The 21,268-nt window shown below is 41.6% G+C and overlaps 1 protein-coding gene and 2 long non-coding RNA genes across 3 annotated transcripts in view; 1 reads left to right on the forward strand and 2 right to left on the reverse strand.

Annotated features, from left to right (window-relative positions):
* The window catches only part of WDR38 (WD repeat domain 38), a 176,913-nt gene that overhangs the window by 19,171 nt on the left and 136,474 nt on the right, over positions 1 to 21,268 (forward strand). The window lies entirely within an intron of this gene.
* Positions 7,381 to 21,268, reverse strand: part of LOC142100900 (uncharacterized) — a 41,019-nt gene continuing 27,131 nt past the window's right edge. Inside the window, exons 2-4 of the long non-coding RNA XR_012678939.1 lie at positions 11,375 to 12,595; positions 10,748 to 10,831; positions 7,381 to 7,538 (exon numbers count right to left, since the gene is read on the reverse strand). This is a non-coding gene — a long non-coding RNA (uncharacterized LOC142100900). The remainder of the gene's footprint in view (positions 7,539 to 10,747; positions 10,832 to 11,374; positions 12,596 to 21,268) is intronic.
* Positions 18,451 to 20,259, reverse strand: LOC142101675 (uncharacterized). Its single transcript, XR_012679123.1, has 3 exons — positions 20,197 to 20,259; positions 19,335 to 19,473; positions 18,451 to 18,588 (listed from the first exon to the last, which is right to left on the reverse strand). It is a non-coding gene; the product is annotated as an uncharacterized LOC142101675 (long non-coding RNA).

A 21,268-nucleotide genomic window follows, 5' to 3' on the forward strand; every position in this document is an offset into this window, starting at 1 on the left:
GGGGTTATGAGTTTGATTCCCCACCATGGCCTTATCTGTGTGGAGTTTGTTTGTCCTCCCTGTGTTTGCGTGTGTTTCCTCCGGGTGCTCCGGTTTCCTCCCACACTTCAAAAACATACTGGTAGATTAATTGGCTGCTATAAAAATTGACCCTAGTCTTTCTCTCTCTCTGTGTGTGTGTGTGTGTGTGTGTGTGTGTGTGTGTGTGTGTGTGTGTGTTAGAGAATTTAGACTGTAAGCTCCAATGGGGCAGGGACTAATGTGAGTTCAGTTCTTTGTACAGTGCTGCAGAATTAGTGGCGCTATATAAATAAATGATGATGATGATGATTTGAATGGGATTAGAAAATCAGTAAGCGTGGACATCAACAATTTGATTTCCTACACACTGTATGGATGGTTGGTGCAGAAAGATCCATATTAGGTATACGACCAAAGGGCTGACTGGGCTGGGGGGCAGGGGAGACATCTGCCCCACCAGCTTGGTCCAATAATGGGCTATCTTGGACTGGGTTACTTGTTTTTTTTATCTTTAAAATGTTCCTAATAGACTGCTAAGCTGAGTCTAGCTGCCTGGGGTAAATTTGCCAGCCCCTGTAGAGAACCGATAACTAGCACCTCCAGAGCATCCGTTAAAAAGCAAGTCTCCACTCCTACAAGCTCATTTAATGATCTTGTCTCACAACTAGTATTCTGGCTATTGCATGTGTGTGCAATGCAAGAGTATGACTGCACCAAGTCTGCATTTAGCAAAAAATTACACAATTCACCCAGCTCCTTCCATGAGAAGATGGAAATAATCACGTTGTAAGCCCTGCTATGTCGATGTGCAAATCTACTCACTTCCCATAACGAGGAGATGTAGTTGCACACAAGAAGCATGATGACACAACACGTCAGTTGTGCTGTGGATCCACATTTTTGCATTTTCAGAAATTACGATTACGGTCTCTTAATTAAGGCTGTTATAGCATCTAAAATTCCAGCAGTGTTAGAACTACCTATGAAATCATAACTACCTTTAGTACGTACTTTGCATTACTTAAAGCTTAGTATTTCCTACAATAAATCTCTTGCATCAGGTTTTGGTTAGTTAGTGACAGAAAATTTATAGTGAGGAGATGTAATTTGTCTTTGAAATGCATTCTAATCAGGGCCTGATTAAAGATTCCAGCCGCCCCAGGCTAACACACCGATTGCCGCCCCCCCCCCCCTGCCTGCAGCGAACGCGCGCCTCCCGCCCCAACCAATACCTTTATTATTATATTTATCTGTTCAAAGTGGAAACTTAGAACAGTTTTACAATTAAGGCAGTAGAAGTGGAGATATGGAGATAGTGGAGATAGGGAATACCACAGCCTATCAGCCCACTTCACCACTGTGTGTGTGTGTATATACATGTGTGTGTATATATATGTGTGTGTATATATATGTGTGTGTGTGTATATATATGTGTGCGTGTATATATATATGTGTGTGTATATATATGTGTGTGTGTGTATATACATGTGTGTGTATATATATATGTGTGTGTGTGTGTATATACATGTGTGTGTATATATATGTGTGTGTGTGTATATAAATATATATATATATATATGCACAAAATTGTAAAATATTAATTAATACATAGAAACACAAGGACCTGATTCAGGAACGAAAATCCCCCAAAACATGAAAAATTGTAAGGTTGCACATGGGCAGAACCATGTTGTATTGGAGGGGGATGTAAATTAAAATGTAGGGACAGGTTTATAGTTGGGGTAGGGCATGTCCTAGATCAACTTTAAATTGCTGTGTAAACATAAAGCTAACAAGCATTAGTGTGCTACATGAAATAATAGCCAGTATTTAACTTATGTGCAAAATAATAAACTAATATGCATCCCTTGCATTGTAACATGGTTTTGTCCAGTAGAAAACTTACTAATTTTTTTTACTTACTTTCCTTAATGAATCTCTGCAAACACATTAAAATGTCACTACAGTAAAATGACACATTCAAAGATAGACAAATGGTGTCATTCTCTCTTACCTGGTCTTGCAGCGTAGACTACCTTATGTTCTCTCTTGTTTGTTCTTGAAGCGTTGTTGTCAGTTGGCTTCTGGGACCTTGGGGTCCCGTATTGAAATTGTGCAAAATATGTATTATAATGCAAAATTTGAACTAACCCTGAATGATTCAAACACAACACTCCATTATGACGAAATAAAACTACCCTTAGTACAGGCACATATAGGCAATAAAATATATGAAAATGATTTATAGTCATATACTGACATCTACCAACACCTGTCAGTCAGCTAATTAACCCCCCCTTATCCCCCCCACATTATTAATAATAACGATGTCCCTACAGCCTATCCCCCCCCCTTGTAGAATTAATAATAATGATGCCCCGGCAGCCTGCTTTTGACTTTAACTTATCATCATCATCTTAATTTATTTATTTATATTTATTTATATTAACTTACCTTGTGGACTGGCGGACTGGTCCTTTCTGTCCTGTGCGACGCTCCGGTGCTTTTTCCTTCTAGCAGTGCGGGCGCGATCTGTCTGCTTAGTGTTGTCACGTGAGATGTTAACATCTCATGTGACCACACTAAACAGCGCACCGCGCCCGCACTGACGGCAGCTGACAGCTTCTGATTAGCTGTTAGCTGCCACCTGCTTATTGGAGGATTAAGGTAGGATTTACGGGGGGGCTGGCGAGTTGAATCGTTTTTTTTTTACTTAACCAGCGCTGCGCCCCTCCCGACCCAGCGTCCCAGGCTGCAGTCTGGTCAGTCTGTTGGCTAATCAGGCCCTGATTCTAATGTATATTAATTTTATTTAAAGGGATATCCCAAGAGTTTCTTGAGCTCAAGTGATAATTAAAACATGTAAAAGTGTGTTTTAAATATCTTTTTTCCGTGACTAATTTTGGGCCTTATTTAGTGTGAGGGGTAAATCCATCTAGAAGATGCAATTTTGCACCTTTGTAAACCATGATGCATTTCAGGGAGATAAATTTAGCACAACCCTAATTTGCAGTGTGAAAATAAAGTTGGCCAGTATTTGTGTGCTACATGCAAAAGCATCCAGTATGTTCCCTGCATGCAAAATAAAATTGCATTTGCACCCCTTGCTTCACAGCAGCACCTTTTAGCTGGATTTGCTTTATTTATTCTGGATTTATTTAAACTATGTGGCATATTCTGTTAAGGGTACACTGATAAATGAGGGAAACTAAATGTCATGCATGAACCACCAAATATGTGGGCATACAACACATGTCTATTTGCGCAAATGTTCTTAACATTTTGACTCATACACAACAAAGAGCACAACTTCATTCTAGAAGTCCGCTCCCTTATTCTTTCCTCTCCACCCTCCACCTGTCCTCTCGACCCCATCCACTCCAACCTCCTTCGCTCTCTCTCTCCCACTGCCTGCTCCTACCTGGCACACCTTTTTAACCTATCACTCTCCTCCGGTGTAGTACCCTTCTCATTTAAACACGCTCTTATCTCTCCGATCCTCAAAAAACCCAATCTTGACCCCACCTCTGTCGCCAACTACTGCCCTATCTCACTTCTCCCCTACGCCTCCAAACTTCTTGAGCGGATAGTCTGCTGTCGCCTCACCAGATATCTCTCGGACAATTCCCTCCTTGACCCTCTCCAATCTGGATACTGTTCCCTCCACTCCACTGAAACTGCCCTGGCCAAAGTTACCAACGACCTCCTTTCAGCCAAATCTAAGGGTCACTTCTCCCTCCTTACTCATCCTCCTTGACCTCTCCGCGGCCTTTGACACTGTGGACCACCCCCTCCTTCTGCAAACTCTTCTCTTTCTCTCGGCCTCTCCGATTCCGTCCATGCCTGGTTCTGCTCCTACCTCGCTAACCGCACCTTCTCTGTCTTCATGTCTGGATCTTCCTCCACCCTCTCCCCACTCCCAGTAGGTGTCCCCCAGGGCTCTGTCCTCGGACCTTTACTCTTTTCGCTATACACTTCCTCCCTGGGTGCGCTCATCTCCTCCTTTGGTCTTCAGTATCACCTGTATGCTGACGACATTCAACTCTACATCTCTTCTCCTGATCTCTCTCCCTCCCTTATCTCTCGCGTATCTGACTGCCTCTCTGCCATCTCCTCCTGGATGTCCTCCTGCTTTCTCAAAATTAACATCTCCAAAACTGAATTCATTGTCTTTCCTCCCCCTAAACTCCCCTCCCACCCCAACCTCTCTATCGTTGTTAACAACACCACCATCTCCTCTGTTACCCAGCTCCGTTGCCTGGGTGTCACCCTTGACTCCTCTCTCTCTTTTGCCTCCATGTCCAATCCCTTGCCCAAGCCTGTAGATTCCAACTTCGCAACATAGCCCGCATCCGACCCTTCCTCTCACAAGACGCCACCAAAACCATCATCCATGCACTCATCATCTCCCGCCTCGACTACTGCAACCTTCTCCTCACTGGCCTCCCCCCCTCTCTCATCTCGCCCCCCTCCGCTCTGTACTCAATGCGGCTGCTCGACTCATCTTTCTCTCACGCCGCTCCTCCTCTGCTTCCCCTCTCTGCCTTGCCCTACACTGGCTCCCCATCCCCTACAGAATCCTCTTCAAACTCCTTACCACCACTTACAAAGCTCTCTCCCAGTCTACTGCCGCCTACATCTCCGACCTCCTCACCATTCACACTCCTGCCCGATCCCTGCGCTCTGCCACTGACCGTCGCCTCTTTTCCACTCTCATTACCACTTCCCACTCCAGAATCCAAGACTTCTCCCGAGCTGCCCCCCTACACTGGAATGACCTCCCTCTCTCCATCCGTCTCGCTCCCAAGCTGTGCTCCTTCAAACGAGCACTTAAAACTCACCTGTTCCCTAAAGCCTACCAGTCATCCACCTAACCCCTCACCTACTCTGCTCGCTCTTCCCTCTCTCCACTGGCATCACCGCTCCCTCTCGTGTCTGTTTCGTCCACCCTCCCTTAGGATGTAAGCTCGTTTGAGCAGGGCACTTCTTCCCTCGTGTCTCCACACCTGTTCTTCTGCTCCTTCCTTACTCCATTTGTCTGTCCCGGAGTTTCTGAAGCACTGGTACTTTGTGTTTACTGTCATGTACTATTTAACCCTGTATGGTTTACTGTTTGTACTATGTACGACGCTGCGGACACCTTGTGGCGCCTAACAAATAAATGATAATAATAATAATTCTAGATTTTGGAACTGCCCTCATAAAAACACTTTGGGGTAGGTTTATCAAAATTTCTAAAAGGTAAAAGTAGAGGTCTTGAAAAAAGCAACAAATTATTTTGTAGCTATCACTTATCTTGTAGGCATACAAGACGATGCTGTGACTGTCATCAGTAACAGTTTTCACCTACATCTGCCCTGTAGCTGGTGCAAATAATACGGCTAAAAAAAACCTGCACTTTAGAGAAACCCAGGACTTGAATAGACCACATCTGTTTTGGAAAGCCCTTTCTGTACATTCCTATGTTCATCCACCCCATCCCACCCACTCTCCACCCTTCAAGTCGTAGGCAGTCAGAGGGGTTATTTCGGATATGAATTGCATGTAATTGCAATCATTGGTGCAAGGTCCGTTCCTGAGCATGCACAGAGTTATTTCACAAAAGATACGGCACAAATAGGACTTACATCTGAAGATGAATCAGGTCCACAAGTTTTCCCACTCAGGTAGTGTATATTGTTAGGCAGCACCACAGCTCAGTCAGTAAATTCTGGGATAGAAACCTCCTCTGTCTATGAAATACTATGAAGATATTATTCTACAACTCACACCACACTAACCAATCACGCATAGCCTTTAAGTATAGTGGATATCTTAGTGCAGATACACCATTTAGACTTCCTCTCACTATTAATTCTCTCCACTCTCCTGCATTTCACCATAGTTAGGAGACCCCCTCTCTGACTAGGGACTTGCTTTGAATGCTCACTGCAGCAAGAAATCCCATTGATCAACCGAAGGTTCTCTGGTGCTGGTCACAGTTAAAACTTTCCCCACATTCAGGGCTGAATTGTAATCTCTTTCTGTGAGATTCTCACTGCCTCTGGCATCTCTGGTGCTGTGGGAACTCATTCTCTCCCTGCATGTGGACTCACTTCTTCAGGGCCAATAATGACTGATTCTGTGTGTCTCTCAGACCTCAAACATTCTTTATCCCCATTCTCTCGCTCTCCAGTGGAGCCATAGATTGTAAGCTATGATTGTAAGAGCAGGGCCCTCTTACCTCTCTGTCTGTATATATTACCCAGTATTATTTTATTTCTGTTTGTTCCCTATTGTAAAGCGCTACAGAATTTACTGGCACTACACAAATTTTGATGATGATGATGATGAGACTCCTCCCCCTGTTATAGTATTGGGGACACTGTGTTCCTTTGTTTGCCCCTTTCCCCAGCAGGAAGGGCTGCTGGGAGTTGTAGTTTTCACAGCTCCAGTGGCACCATTTTGAAGGCCCTTCAATGCTGAGCCAGCTCCTGCTAGCTACGGGGTTTACATATGTGTTTAGTGACACTCTGGTCTTGAACCCAAATCTAGCACTTACCATTTGTTATGTCAATCCATTCACTCTTTTAAAGATTGAGTTTATATAACCCAGTAAATTTGACAAATACACTTATTTTAAGTGCTCTAAGCTCTCTGCTTCCTGTTAAGATAAATACTATATAAACTAAGATAAACACAGGCGGCCGCATCACATGACAGGCAATGCGGGCGCATCATTGATGACGCGGCAGCCTGTGCGCTGACGGGCCGCATCGCTTGCTTTGGGATACGGCCACAGGGAATATGAAAAAAAACAGACTGACCGATGCAGCCCTGCCCCCCGAGCAAGCCCGCCCCTGATGGTGGAGCCTCCAGAAATGGTATTTACTACGATGATAGCATTTTTAAGGTGATAACGGGCTCCCTAGCGGATGAACTTCAATTTTAATCTTCCATTAATTAGTCATTGTTGCAACTGCACTTTAAATATAGTGCTAAATCTCTTTATACCACATTGTACGTCTCAATGGTTATTTTTTTTTTTTTTGTCTTTATGCTTGATTCGTTTGTATGTTCTTAAAAACTTATAAAATGCCTTAATATAAAATACTTGATTTAAGGGAAAGCAGTATTTTCAGCAGTCAGAATATATAATTTTCTTCTCAACTCCAGGACTAATAACTCACCAAATAATGTAACAGGCAATGCCAAACCAAACCTTTTATAGATTGCCATTCTGTATGACTTTCATAATGCAGAATCCTTGTGAGTGCACATTAGTTAGTGACACAGACACATCCTGTCAATTGGATTAAAATAACTGAAACATAGACTTTGGATTACAATATTATGTTTTATTAAAATCTCGGCCTCCACCACCCCTTAACAGCCGTCCAGTCACGCTCCTTTTTATTATTATCATTTTTTTTTAAATAAATATTTTAGAAACAGAAAATAGATGGTTAAGAAAATTCAAATCAAAAACATAAACATAACATAATCTTCTTCTTTTCTTCTTAATGCTGTTTGAAGTGCTGTGAAATTACAAAAAAAAAGAAACATTAAGGCTCTCACATGTTTTTACAATGTAAAATAAACAGCTTCCTAAGTAGGCAACATTGTATAACATCTTATTATGATTGTTGTTGCTGTGGGTACATAACAACCTGCTTTTCCAAACCCGTACTAACATGCATCACCTCTATAGCTAGAACCAACGCCTTATTGTGAACATATGTTTAAATGCACTGTAACACAGGATATTGCTCTGCACCCTATTTCTACACCATATTCAGGGGCATACATAGGGCATACCAGAGGCAGAACTAGTGTGCTGTGGGCCCCAGTGCAGGGAATCAGGGAGGAAGGAACCTGGGCCCACAGCTCTCTAGTTCCAAGTACAGCGGGACCCATAATTTCTATGGGCCGTGTGCACCACTCCTTCTGCACTAATGGTAGTTCCACCACTAGGGCATACCTCCCAATGGTCCCGATTTTGGACAGACATCCAGAAGTGTAAACCACAAAAGGGAAAGGGCTAAATAGAAAAATGGGTGGTGTTTTATCCAAATTTTCCCATTTGTGGGTGGGGATTGGGCAGAACAGTGACAGGGCTTATTTTGTCCCTGCTTTTGGGATTCTAAATGTTGGGAGGTATGATGGGGTGGAGGGTTCTAGATGTCCAGAAACCCCCCCTAAACTTGAATCACAATAATTTTTTGGTATAGAAATAGGAACTGACTTCTAGGAAACTCCTTCTCCTGTCTGCATTAAAAATTAAAAAGATCTGCCTATGTTTTAATGAAATTTGGCTTCAACAAAATGGTGCCTCATGTTGTATATTTAACATACGTTATTACATTTATATACACTGTACTTTTTAATTTTTACAACTATTGCAACAAGTGGGTTTTTTGCTTCATTGAGAATCAGACAGTAAAGAACTCAAAGTAAAACTGATAACATGGGCTTATTACAATAATAATAATAGCAGGTGCATAATAATAAATAAGCTTAAACACAATGTCATTATCAGTATCAATCAACTGATTTATTGAGCAATAGACAAAACCTGCTTAAATTCATATATCACCCTCTCAGAATTAACCTTCTTCATCTTGACAGTGGCTAAATGTCTTATCACCAAATCATGTAGGCACCACATTCAACCCAAATATCTTCTCTTAAATCTTATATTTGGTTTATCACCAGTGTAGTGATCATAGAGGAATTACAGTTATACGGATTAACCTATCACATAATTGTGGGGAATAAGGCATAAATCATAACTGCAGTGTAAATATAGTATATCAAATGAATCGATTGATAAATTGAGCTACTAAATAAAATGTAAAATGGGAAGCCAGAGAGTCTGCGGTGGCTCTGCACATCCCGGTGTTAGAAGATAGCAGTGTCACCTGTGGCAGCTCCAAACGCCCCTGTGGTGAGCTATATCCTGGCCTAGGATGGAGTATTGACACCAGAAGAGACTTTTAGGAACTGTTCAGCATTGTGTCTGGCTCAAGGAGATCATGTGCTGATATTTTATATAGAGAAAAATAATTAAGTTTTCAAATATGCCACTTAAAATCAATAAAAGTAGTGATATATTCCTCAATAGCATGTTGAAGGGCAGTTCATATGTCAAATTAAGATTTCTGCCACACAGAGAGGTTGAGGAAATGAGTATAAGCTCAACTGATACCCTGTACTTAGGCCTGTTTGGTATCAATACATGGGTAGATTTATAGGGGATCTATTAATAAAATTTGGTCTGTGTAACACTCCACAGAAAAGTTAGGTCACATAGTAGAATTGGGTAGTAAATCAGGCAATATGCAAATAGTGATTGTAAAAAGTGTCACAGACCACAAGCCCCTTGGAGTGGGGGTAAGGTGTAAAGGTGTCTTTTAAAAGCTGAGACCAGTTACAAGACATTGTCAATATTTTGGGAAAAAATAATTATTGATAAGGTGTCCATCTTTACACCAATTTCCCTTAGCCAGAATATACCACTTATCTGTAAATTATACTCTGAATTTAATCCCTTTATTTTTAACTGTTTTGCTTGTTATGTATGTCATGTCATCTTAGTTGTATTTAGTAACCTGTAAGCATTGTATAATTTGTATATTACATTTAAAAATGTAATAGTTCATGAACTTATTGCTCTAAACAAATTCATTTCCTGTTTAGAAGAGAGAGATTGCTTGGCTGGGTTAACTCTTTAGAAACCAGCGTGTGAAGGGTTAACTGTTTAGCTACCAGAGCACCGAGTGTGTGCAATTGGATAATTAAGTCATAGGTTTGCTATGGGCCTTATAGGTAGCTGTGGCAGTTTGTGGAGAGGTGTGAAAGCGGGTGTCTGTGTTGTGAAAAGGACCAGTAAATCTGTACCCTTAGAGAAAGAGGTGAGTGTGAGATTTGGGCTGGAATCTTTTGCGTTCCCTTACAGTAGGCTTCCAAGTCACTAGTGCGCAGAGGGCGGTTTGTGTCAGATAAAGGGGATCAGGAGCGGTTACTTGACAAAATAGAAGTGTTATATTGTATGATTGATGGGATATATGATTAGATATTAAAGCAAGTAGTAGCTAGAGGGGGCTTATCCCTGACAGCCAGCATAGAAATGCCACTTGCCATCTACACGATAAAGAAAATACCTTTAACCAGGTATGGGTCCCGTGGTTGTTCCACCAAAGTCAATGCTCACAAACACCCTCTTGACCATAATCTAAAACCTTATCCCCAAGACTCCTTCCTTAACTTATATATCACATATAATGCCAAGGGGCAGGCTGGGCTGGGGTGCATGGGGACATGTGCCCCCCGGTCCCATAATGTGCAATCTTGGGCTGGGTCACTGGGCCATCTGCTTTTTTTTTTACCATTAAAATGTCCCTAATAGGCTGCCAAGTCAAGTCTTGCCCCCAGGGCTAAAATGTGCCAGTCCTCCCCTGATAATGCCGGTTATTATCAAAACACAGTAAGCTTTCCTACTATTGTACTCTGATTATACTACGTAAATACAGCTAAAGCTAGGTACACACTATAGGTTGTTCTCCTGATTATCGTGCCAAATCCCACGATAAACGCCTGTTAGCTCTGATATCGCATTAGTGTGTACGCTCCCACAATCATGTTTTATTGCACCAAAGCACATAGTATCATTTAATTTTATTTTATAACCGGACTAAAAATCACATGGAACAATGTCGAGCAAATTCTGCAGTGTGTATGCACTCACCATCAGCAGTGTAGGCAGATCTTCTTAGAGTTTACAGAGTACAATCTTTTCAGCAGATGGTTATCACAGATGAAGAGCACAGATCTGAAGATAAATATTGTAAAATTGTGTATGTGTGTACGCATGATTTGGCATCCTGATCAGGACTTTGGGTCGTTGGTAAAATCGTTAAAGATATCACATTGGGAGACATTTTCTGTAGTGTGTAGCTAGCTTACCTTGCAAGTTGAGATATCAGAAAGAGGACAACTCCTTAAACTCTCCCCCCAACACCCACTTTCCAAATTCTTAATTTGTTATAATTTAATTTACTCTATTTTGTCAACTTTCAAATCCTGTTTGATTGCAAACATTATGGCTATTTTTCCTGTTAATACTTGTATCTGATAAATGTATAAAAAGGTATAAAAATAAAATATAAATACACTAGGATATAAACATATATACAGAATGCAATGCAAAACATAAATATATGAAGACACAAACATACATATATAGGGAAATATACATTGTATTTATTTATGTACAAACTCTGCACCCATTCCATACCTATTCAGTTCTATTTCAATCCTAAACTGTTAGTATAATGGTTCTGGGGAAAGTGAAAACAACACACACAGATCTTACCTGATTAAGATGCAGCAACTGGGACTTCCTCAAAGAGGCTTCACATAGGGATGTATAAATTATCCTTGAAATCTTGTACCAATTGTCCTTGTAGGGATTCCTCATTATCTCGTCGTACTAGGGTCCTCCTATAAGTAAATGCTGATCAGCATCGCCCAACTGGAAAAGAGCACAAAATACACAAGGACAAATAGTAAAGACAAGGACCACTCACCTTTAACATCCTGTTTCCTTGACTGCTGTGTATTCATCTTCTCAGTGGCTGTGGAGGCTAACAGAACAAACTCTCCCCACTTGACTGACTGGTCCTAATCATCATCATCATCAACATTTATTTATATAGCGCCACTGATTCCGCAGCGCTGTACAGAGAACTCGTTGACATCAGTCACTGCCCCATTGGAGCTTACAGTCTAAATTCCCTAACATACACACACACAGACAGAGAGAGAGACTAGGGTCAATTCTAATAGCAGCCAATTAACCTACTAGTATGTTTTTGGAGTGTGGGAGGAAACCGGAGCACCCGGAGGAAACCCACGCAAACACGGGGAGAACATACAAACTCCACACAGATAAGGCCATGGTCGGGAATTGAACTCATGACCCCAGCGCTGTGAGGCCGAAGTGCTAACCACTTAGCCTCCGTTCTGCCCATAATCTGCTGTTAGTGTATCATACCCACTATAAACTAGTTACAATAAGGCTCTTTCAACTGCATTGGGTCTATGTGTAACACAGTAGAAGACTTGGTGTAGTGCACTATCCCTGACCAGACCCTACTCGCTGTAATACACCATGGAGTGGATGGGGAAAACAGCAGCACACAGCAATAAACTGGAAATACATACAGAACAGTCCAACACAGTACAATTGGACCACAAGGTGCATGTCCCTTTTACTTAGAAGTGGCCAGTTTGACGGGAATATTGTAGTAACAATGGGGTCTAAGTTGATGGGCATGTATCTCCAAATGGGACTTAACAGTAGGAGGCACAATCTCTGGTGTCTAATGATGATAGGGTAGCAGGCTTACTACCTAACTTGTCCCCACTAGTGCCTGTAAAATGTGGCCATGGGCTCTAAGAATAAACTATGTGTCCCCACCTGAATCTAAGCCTAGTAAAATGCTGCACAGGCTTCAAAGCCTGAATAACTGTGGACGACAAAAAAAAATTAATTAGGCCTAAGTACTCTATTAGCCACAGGCCTTGTGCCCAACTAACTGCTCCCCGGGCCTAGTGTACATTTCCCCCTCCTTTTTCTGTTGTGGTCCCCACAACTAATTTATCCTTCCCAACAGCTGCGTCCAAGGTTCGCTTACTGGTATATCCGGAAATCTACCTGCCAGAATCTCTTTGGTAGTATCCTTCCGTACAGAACCCAATTCAGACAGTTGCCATCACCACCAAGAGTCAGTACTCAGAGAGTCTCTTCTGTGGCATGTACCAGAACACCACACCAGCTGTGCTCTCCAAAGTAACTTTTCTTCAGCAGATATTTGCTCAGTTGTACCTTCTTCTTCAGGATACACCTCGTCCACAGGCATCAGCCATTCGTCCACTGTATCCGGTATCTCTGATCCCCCGGTCTCTGCCTCCTGCAGATTGGGTGTCCTTTTCGATGTTAACATACAATGTTTTAAAGCAATTAATAAACAAAAACAGCATTCTACTAACCCTAATATAACACAAAGACCACGCTACTGTAGAATACATACTAATAAATAGATTGGCTAATCAACCTTTCCAGCACAAAGTCACTTTGAAGGTCCCCACTGCCCCCAAGAAGAGGTTCCACCCTCCCAAAACCCTCTACCTCTTCTTGGGGGAAGGGATGGCTTTCAAAGATAAAAGAAATACGATAATGACTTTAAGGATGCCGCTGACTAATATTGGTGCTATTAGACAGGGAGGCACCTAGTCTAACGCACCCCCGGTATTCACAGGGACCCCTGCAAAGAGGTTTGGGCTTGGCTGTGTGAGGTGCACAGGTCACGGTTCTCCCAGCTAGTTAACAGTGTAGTGGGAGAGATCAAGAAGGGTTGTACGAACCGGGTCAAGGACCAATCGATAGTGCAGTACACAAGGATGATCCAAAAGGAAGGTCAGGAGCTCGACAGGGATCGGTAACCAGATAGTCAATGGAGCCAAATCCCAGGACAAATAGAGTGGTCAGGAAGAAGCCAGGAGTCAGGAACCAAAGGACAAATAATGGAAACATGGAAAAGTAAAAGGCACACTGAAGAGATGAAACCAATAATCTGGCACAGGTGTGTGGGAGGAAGTGCTTTAGGTACCGTAGCCAAGCCCCTCATAGGAGGAGGACGCAGAGGCGGTCAGGAACACCTGACGGCCGGCAAAAATGAAGAAAGATGCGTCCCGTTGCCTAGTAACGGTATGAGAACCTTACTGTGCATGTGCGCCGCGGCCGACTGGAAGTACTGAGTAAGGAGACACACACTCTGTGGAAATCACTCTCTCCCATCTCACATCTCTTTAGACATATTTAACTAATTCGATAGTGACAACGGTCGCTAAGGCGTCAAATTGAAATGGCGGACGATGAGCCGCAATTTGATCGCCATCCTGGCCATCGATAGGCTGACAGATATTTGCTCAGTTGTACCTTCTTCTTCAGGATACACCTCCTCAACAGGCATCAGCCATTCGTCCACTGTATCCGGTATCTCTCAACCCCTGGTCTCTGCCTTCTGCAGACTTGGGTGTCCTTTTCAGTAATCTTGTCCAGATGGGTAGATCAGCTGCAATCCAGCAACCAGCAGGCTCTTCTCATCCTTTCTGATAAATTCCAGCACAGTGTGAGTCCACTCTTCAAAGTCTTCTTCTTCTTCCTCATGTGTGAATTGTACTTGCTACTGATACAAATAACAGAGCATTTCTTCTGGCTTTGGCAGCCAGTCATGTCTGTCCTCTCTTTTGTCTCAGCAATGCTCTCTGCAGACACGCAGTCAGCTCCTCCATTGATATCACCATGCTGGGTCACTTGTACTCCGGGATGATCCACAGGTTGGACGTGGTGAACTTTCCGAACATGACAAAATGTAGCGAACCTGCTGGTAAAGAAAACAACACGCATAGATCTTATGTGATCATTGTGCAGCCACTGGGACATCCACAAAATGGTTTCACCTGGGGGTGTATCAATTATCCTTGAAGTCTTGTACCAATTGTCCTTGTAGGGATTCCTCACTGTCTCGCCATACTCAGTTCCACCTATCCGTAAATGTTGCTCAGCAATGCTTTATTGTCACTTTCACATGCCCACAGATAAAGTATGCCCCAGTGGGGGGTTTTCGGAGATTTACCTACTTCTTTAGGGACCCCCTCCTCCAAGGGCACCAACCAGTTGTCCACTGTATCTGTTGCCTCCCATCTCTGATCTCTGGTTCCTGCAGACATGGGTAACCTTGCAAAGAATCTTGTCCAGATTGGATGATCAGCTACAATCCAGTATTCAGCAGGACTGGCGATCCTTCCCTCCATATTCCAATAACGAGAGACGTCTCTTCAAAGTCTTCTTCTTCCTCCAGTCATATGTGATGTGTCCTGGTTGCTAACACTTACAACACCTTAGCTTTTCTGGCTTCTACAACCAGGCACAACTGTTCTTCTCCCCCCATACTTGCCGCTACAATGCTCTTTATGGGCCTACGGTCACCTCCTGCATTGTAAGCACCTTGCTGGGTCCCTTGTACTGCAGGATATACCCAGGTTGTCCATCATGGTTGTGTGAACTCTGCCAAAATAGTTCACAGGTCTGGAAGAAGAGAAAACAATGCGCATAGATCACGATGCAGCCTCTGGAGTATCCGCAAAAGGGCTCCATGTTGGGGTGTATCAATTATCCTTGAAGTCTTGAACCTATTGTCCTTGAAGGGATTCCTCCTTGTTTCAACCTGCTCAGCTCCACCTCTCCATAACGCCAATCTGCAACGCCTTACTATCACCTTCACATGCCCAAGCATACAGCAATTCCTAGTGAAGGGTTCTCTCAGTCTATCTTCTTCTTCAGAGACCATCTCCTCCATGGGCATGGACTAGTCCTGCACTATATGCGATGTATCCTATTTCCCGGTCTCTGCCACCTGCAGATGCAGTTCTTCGGTCATAGTTCTTCTGGCTTCTACTGCTGGGCTCATCTGTCCTCATAGCCTTTTTTGCCGTTGCAATGTTCTCTGCATGCACACGTTCTCATTCTTGTATTTCAGGATGTTTCCTAGGTTGGTCATTGTGTACTTGCCCACTACGTCATAATGTAACGGGTCTGGGGGAATAAAACACTACATGCACAGATCCTACCTTATCAGGATGCAGCAACTGGGTCAGCCACAAAAGGGCTCTACGTGGGGATGTATCAATTATCCTTGAATTCTTGTACCATTTGTCCTTGTAGGGATTCCTCACTTTCTAGCTGTACTCAGTCCCACCAATTGAAAATGCCAGTGTAGGGTCTTCTAAGGTCTACTTCCTTCTCCAGGGACCAATTCCTCCACTGCCATCGGCCAGTACATTTTACAATTTGCTTCCTGCAGATACGGGTATCCATGCTAGGAATCTGGTGCAGATGAGAATATCACCTGCAATCCAGTATCCAGCAGTCTCTAGTGATCCTTTCCTCCAAAATCCAGTGCAACGGGAGACCTCTCTTCAAAGTCTTCTTCTTCCTCTCGACAGTTGTGTGTGAAGTATCCTTGCTGCTGACACTTTAAACATTACAGTTCTTCTGGCTTCTGCAGCAGTGCACATCTGTCCTTCTTCTACTTTTCTTCCCACTGCAATGCTCCAGATTGGCCATCATAATTCTGCTGACTACGACAAAATGTAACGGGTCCAGTATCCGGCGGACAATCCTTCTTTTCCAAAATCTCTTTAAAGTCTTCTTATTCCTCTGGACAGGCGCGTGTGAAGTGTTGGACAGATCTTACTTGATCGCGATGTATCCACTGGAGCATCAGCAAAAGGGCTCCACATGGGAGTGTATCAATTATCCTTGAAGTCTTGTACCAATTGTCCTTGTAGGGATTCCTCACTGTTTTGCAGTTCCGATTGGCAGCACCTTACTATCACTATTCCGGGGGCACTCTGCTACAGTAGCTGGGGAGGCCATGTCACTCGCATCAAAGTGGTGTTCATGGGAAGGTCCTCCACTTGGGGCTGATATAGGAAAACCCTCCAAAAAGCTCCTGGTCCTCTGCTCTTATTGGTGTTCTTCGAGCCTCTGCACTCTCAATGTGGTCAATATTAAACACTCCGGAGCTCGTTCTAATGGTTGGCTACAGGAAAAAATAAATAAATGTTTATGTATTGAAACCATGATGAGAACTTCATGAAAGCTAAATAGAGTTATGAAAAGGCAAAGTTTGGTTCTGCTTTACTTTAATAATTAAATTGTTTGAGCTTTTGCAGTACAATTTGCCATGAGATGAACAAGATGCGATTAATGGCTAAAATCAACCACAAGCACACATGAATGGGAGAGCCTTCTTATCAAGTATCACAGTACAATAAAGTAATACTGTATAAAAGTAAAATTGTAATTTGTTTTTTTGGGGGGAGAGAGGGAGGGGTGCAACAAATAAATTATATCTTTTAAAATACTCTTTAGATATTATATATATAGTTTTTATAAGTGAGCTTCCACATGTGCACATGGACGGGGCAATAGAATAAAAAGTATTTCTTATAAAATAATACTACATAATAATGTTACATGGCAGTACAAATGTCAAAAAATAAATTTCAAACTCGTACCTATTGTCACCTTTTCTTCTCTTCTAAAATAAACATTAAACATTTCCCCTTTTTCCTGAAAAACTGCTCAATAGGCCTCACGTGTATATTCAATTAGAGAACATCTGACCTGTCTTCTTTTAATGTATCACATTTGTACTTCTATCTAATGTGGGTGTTTTTCTTTTCTATTTTTTTTTCCCAATTTCCATTGCAGAATCAGTGCAATATACCATATAAAGTGCACCTAGTTGGAGAAGAAGGCATCTCCTTGAAGGTAAGTGCAACGCCTGATCTCAACCAATTTTGAACGTGAGTAAATTAAAACTGATTTACAATAGTACATTAGGGTACTGAGCGACAAACACCAGCACTAAGATTGCCCCTAAATATACAGTCTCAATCACTTGAAGCTCATTTAAACTCTCAATATTCCTGAAATCTCTTTTTGCATTATAGTGAAATATGAGGCACAGTTGCCTCATATGCTAAGCCATGTCCTTTTCTGTACACGGGTAGGTATAAGGACTTGTCATGACAAAAGGACATTTGTTTTGGAGACCTGGATCTATCCAGATTTCTAAATAACACTTAGGGCTAGATTTACTAAACTGCGGGTTTAAAAAAGTGGAGATGTTGCCTATAGCAATCAATCAGATTCTAGCTGTCATTTTGTAGAATGTACTAAATAAATGATAGCTAGAATCTGATTGGTTGATATAGACAACGTCTCCACTTTTTCAAACCTGCAGCTTAGTAAATATACCACTTATTGTCTTTTCACACATTGATTTTGAGCAAAACAGGTTTTTCCATATACTTACTGGGCCAGGAACATGTGGAGGAGCAACTCTAAGGGCTTCCAGCGAGACCCAATCTATATGCACGAAAAACTGATGCTGGCTGATGTTTCCATTGACTCCTAAACGCTGGGATGGATTATTACACAGGAGCTGAAAAAGAAAGAGTTTCTGTCATCATTGTAGCATTGAGGTGTGTATGTGGGTTATACAGTTTGTGATAACAGACATCCTAAATATGAAGCTGCATGGGGTTACTACTTGTCCCAGAGGCCAGAACTGATGGTAAATAGGTGTGATACCCTGACAAGAAAGTGTTCCTGTGGAGCCAGTGTAAGTGATCCAGGTCTACACTACCAATACTGTACGGTAAAGAACAACATATGGGGTGTGAAATATCCACATAAATATCATATATTAATGTAAGATTCTACTATTCATTTTGTAATAAGTCAATTAAGCTTTGAGTAATGTAGAGCAGAACACTGTAACATGGGGGTTAGACAATCTTATTTACCTTGTTAATGATGTCTTTAGCCACATCCCCTGGTATTTTGGGCTGTCTGCGATTGTAGCCAGATGTTCCGGTAATCATTTCCTTAATGATGACTCCAAATGAAAACCAATCCACCCCGGCGTTATACTCCTCTCCTGCCAGCATCTACCATAAGAGAGAGATATTATACCAAACGTTAATCTATCATTAGATAGTCTACTTTATCCAATGTCTCTGTGTCTCTATGGCACTGATTCCTTGTTATTATCATCTCCTCTCTTTCACTCGGTTACTCTTTGTCACTCTTTGTGTTTTAGAAAAATGAAGATAATGTGAATGTCAGAACAGCTGGTTATTCAGCAAATAGGATTAGGAGTTTCTGACACAACGCTGCCTCGTGAAAAGTCCATCCAATATTACTGATTAAATAAATTACTGTCATCAATGTATATTACATAGAAAGTTTTAATTCATGTATTTATGCAGCTACAATAATTAATTTCCGCTAGCAATAACTTGAGTGAACAGTTATTGTTAGGGAAGTGGGTGCTTATTTACCATAGTATGTGCCACATTCCCCACGTCTATTTAGTAAATGACATATTACATTATAAATCAGTATATATTCACAGTGCCATTCACTTTGACTTAGATCTTCATGGCAGCTGTAAGGTCAGCACAGGCTGAGCTGGTAGAACTGATAAAAACTGATAACATTACTGAAATATCACTTAGAAATAAATATATAGTACATTTTGACATGAAGTTTAGTAGAGATATGTGTTAATATTTGTATCTATTAAATGTTAAATAAAATTAACAGCTCCTTAAAGTTTTTCTCAGATCTAATAATACATTTACATGATATATTAAGTCCTCACAAAACAGTAGAAATATACCTTACTACTAACCTCTGGAGCAATAAATCCAGGAGTTCCAACGCGCTCTGTGGCTGTCCTCTCCCCAAACATATTGTCTATTGAAAGACCAAAGTCGGCAATTCTTAGATGACCGGACTCTGCCACCAAGATGTTTTCAGGCTTTAGGTCTCTGAAGAGAAATAATTGTAAATAACTGTTTTACCTAATGACAAATATATACTTTACTTATCAGTAGTATTACAGAAGTCAAATGTTATAGACAACTGCCCCGCTAGGACAGCGCCACTTATGGGCCTATTTATTAAATGCAGGCAATATGAACGTTTTTTTTTTTTATCTCTGCTCCTCACAGCAATAGAAAACCTCCTATCACATGATTTATTAATAACATATAATTCACCTGCCCGGTGATACTGGCCAGAGTGGAAAGAGTCGGGCCAGGGTTATGCCCATGTGTGCCCAGCTATCTGATTCACACATGCCCTGTAGAACTGAAAGCGCAGACTTGGGCTTTCAGCTCCACTTGTTGAAAAAAAGTTTTAAAAAATATTACAAACATATTAAAAAAAAATAGTTATACAAACATTTTTATTGTGGAAACATGCTTTACTGAAGTAATAAAATATGTTTTCATTAAATTTTTCTGTTACTGTCTCAATCCTTGGTAAATAGACTCAAGACCTGGAGAATCTTTTCTGTAACTAGGGCGATAGCACTGCTAGGGATAGGAAGTGTTCGCCGGAGATTGGGTTTTCTCAGTTTAATAAATAGGCCCATTAGTGATGACAGTGTTTTAAATACTAAATTGAAGGATAATTAGAAAATAGACATCACTGTAAGTAAAAGACCTCGACCTGATTGTGTATGAAATTGATAATAATAATATAATTACCGATGGATGATACCCTTAGAGTGCAGGTATTGCACCCCACATGTGATCTCCGCTGCATAGAACCTTAAAGAGAAAAAATTAATGTAACATGTTAATAATAGAAAGAATAGTAGAATAATAGAAATGGAAGAAAGTATGATGTCACTACACTGTTGTTGGGGGATCCTGCTCCTTCTGTTAACAAACGGTTTGAAAAAGTGGTGATGTTGTCTACAGCAACCAATCAGATTCTAGCTTTCATTTATTTAGTGCATTATACAAAATGACAGCTAGAATCTGATTGGTTGCTCTAGGAAACATCACCACTTTTCCAAACCCGCAGTTTAGTAAATATACCCCTCAGTCTTTTATCTTACTGCTTGCCCCCATTCCCCTACTAACATCATAGCACTGCCCCTGTCAAGGGACCCTTTGATATCACTAACAAATTAGCAAACAAGCGCACTCACTGATATTCTGTGATGCTGTGAGCATTTGTATTATATGATTGGCTACCGATTGGTTGATTCCCACCCACTATAAAACTGAGGAAATTACAGATGTGCTGGAGATGAAGATCAAATAAATAAGGTGCGACAAACACACTTTAATAAAGATATTATCCTGACCATGCTCCAGTCCTTGTGTAACTACACTGCATCATGCAAGATCCCTATTTTATTGTTATTAAAGAGTTGTCAACGTTTGGACAACTTCATCTTAATATAAATTGTCCACCTACCCACCAAATTTGGGGCATCCTCCTGGGTACCCATTCCCGTTACCTGAAGACTAGCACAATCAAATTTACTTTTGCCTCATTTTCACTGCAGCACCACTACAGATCACAGCTCAGTATTACAATCTCAAATGAGGTCTATTGATCAGGATTGGATCATTGGCATCATCCTTTGTCCCAGCTTCAAATAAAGATTGGATTCAGATATACACTACATATAAATGGGGATTTTCCAAAGGTGGACTGTTCCTACCCTGGCTCAGACTGTTATAATCCATCTCAGAGTACCCCTCCTTTGTATTTGGGGTACTTACGCCACGCTGGTGATGTCCAAGCAGCCTGTCCTCTGCAGGA

Source organism: Mixophyes fleayi, chromosome 9, assembly GCF_038048845.1.
Source record: "Mixophyes fleayi isolate aMixFle1 chromosome 9, aMixFle1.hap1, whole genome shotgun sequence".
NCBI lineage: Eukaryota > Metazoa > Chordata > Amphibia > Anura > Limnodynastidae > Mixophyes > Mixophyes fleayi.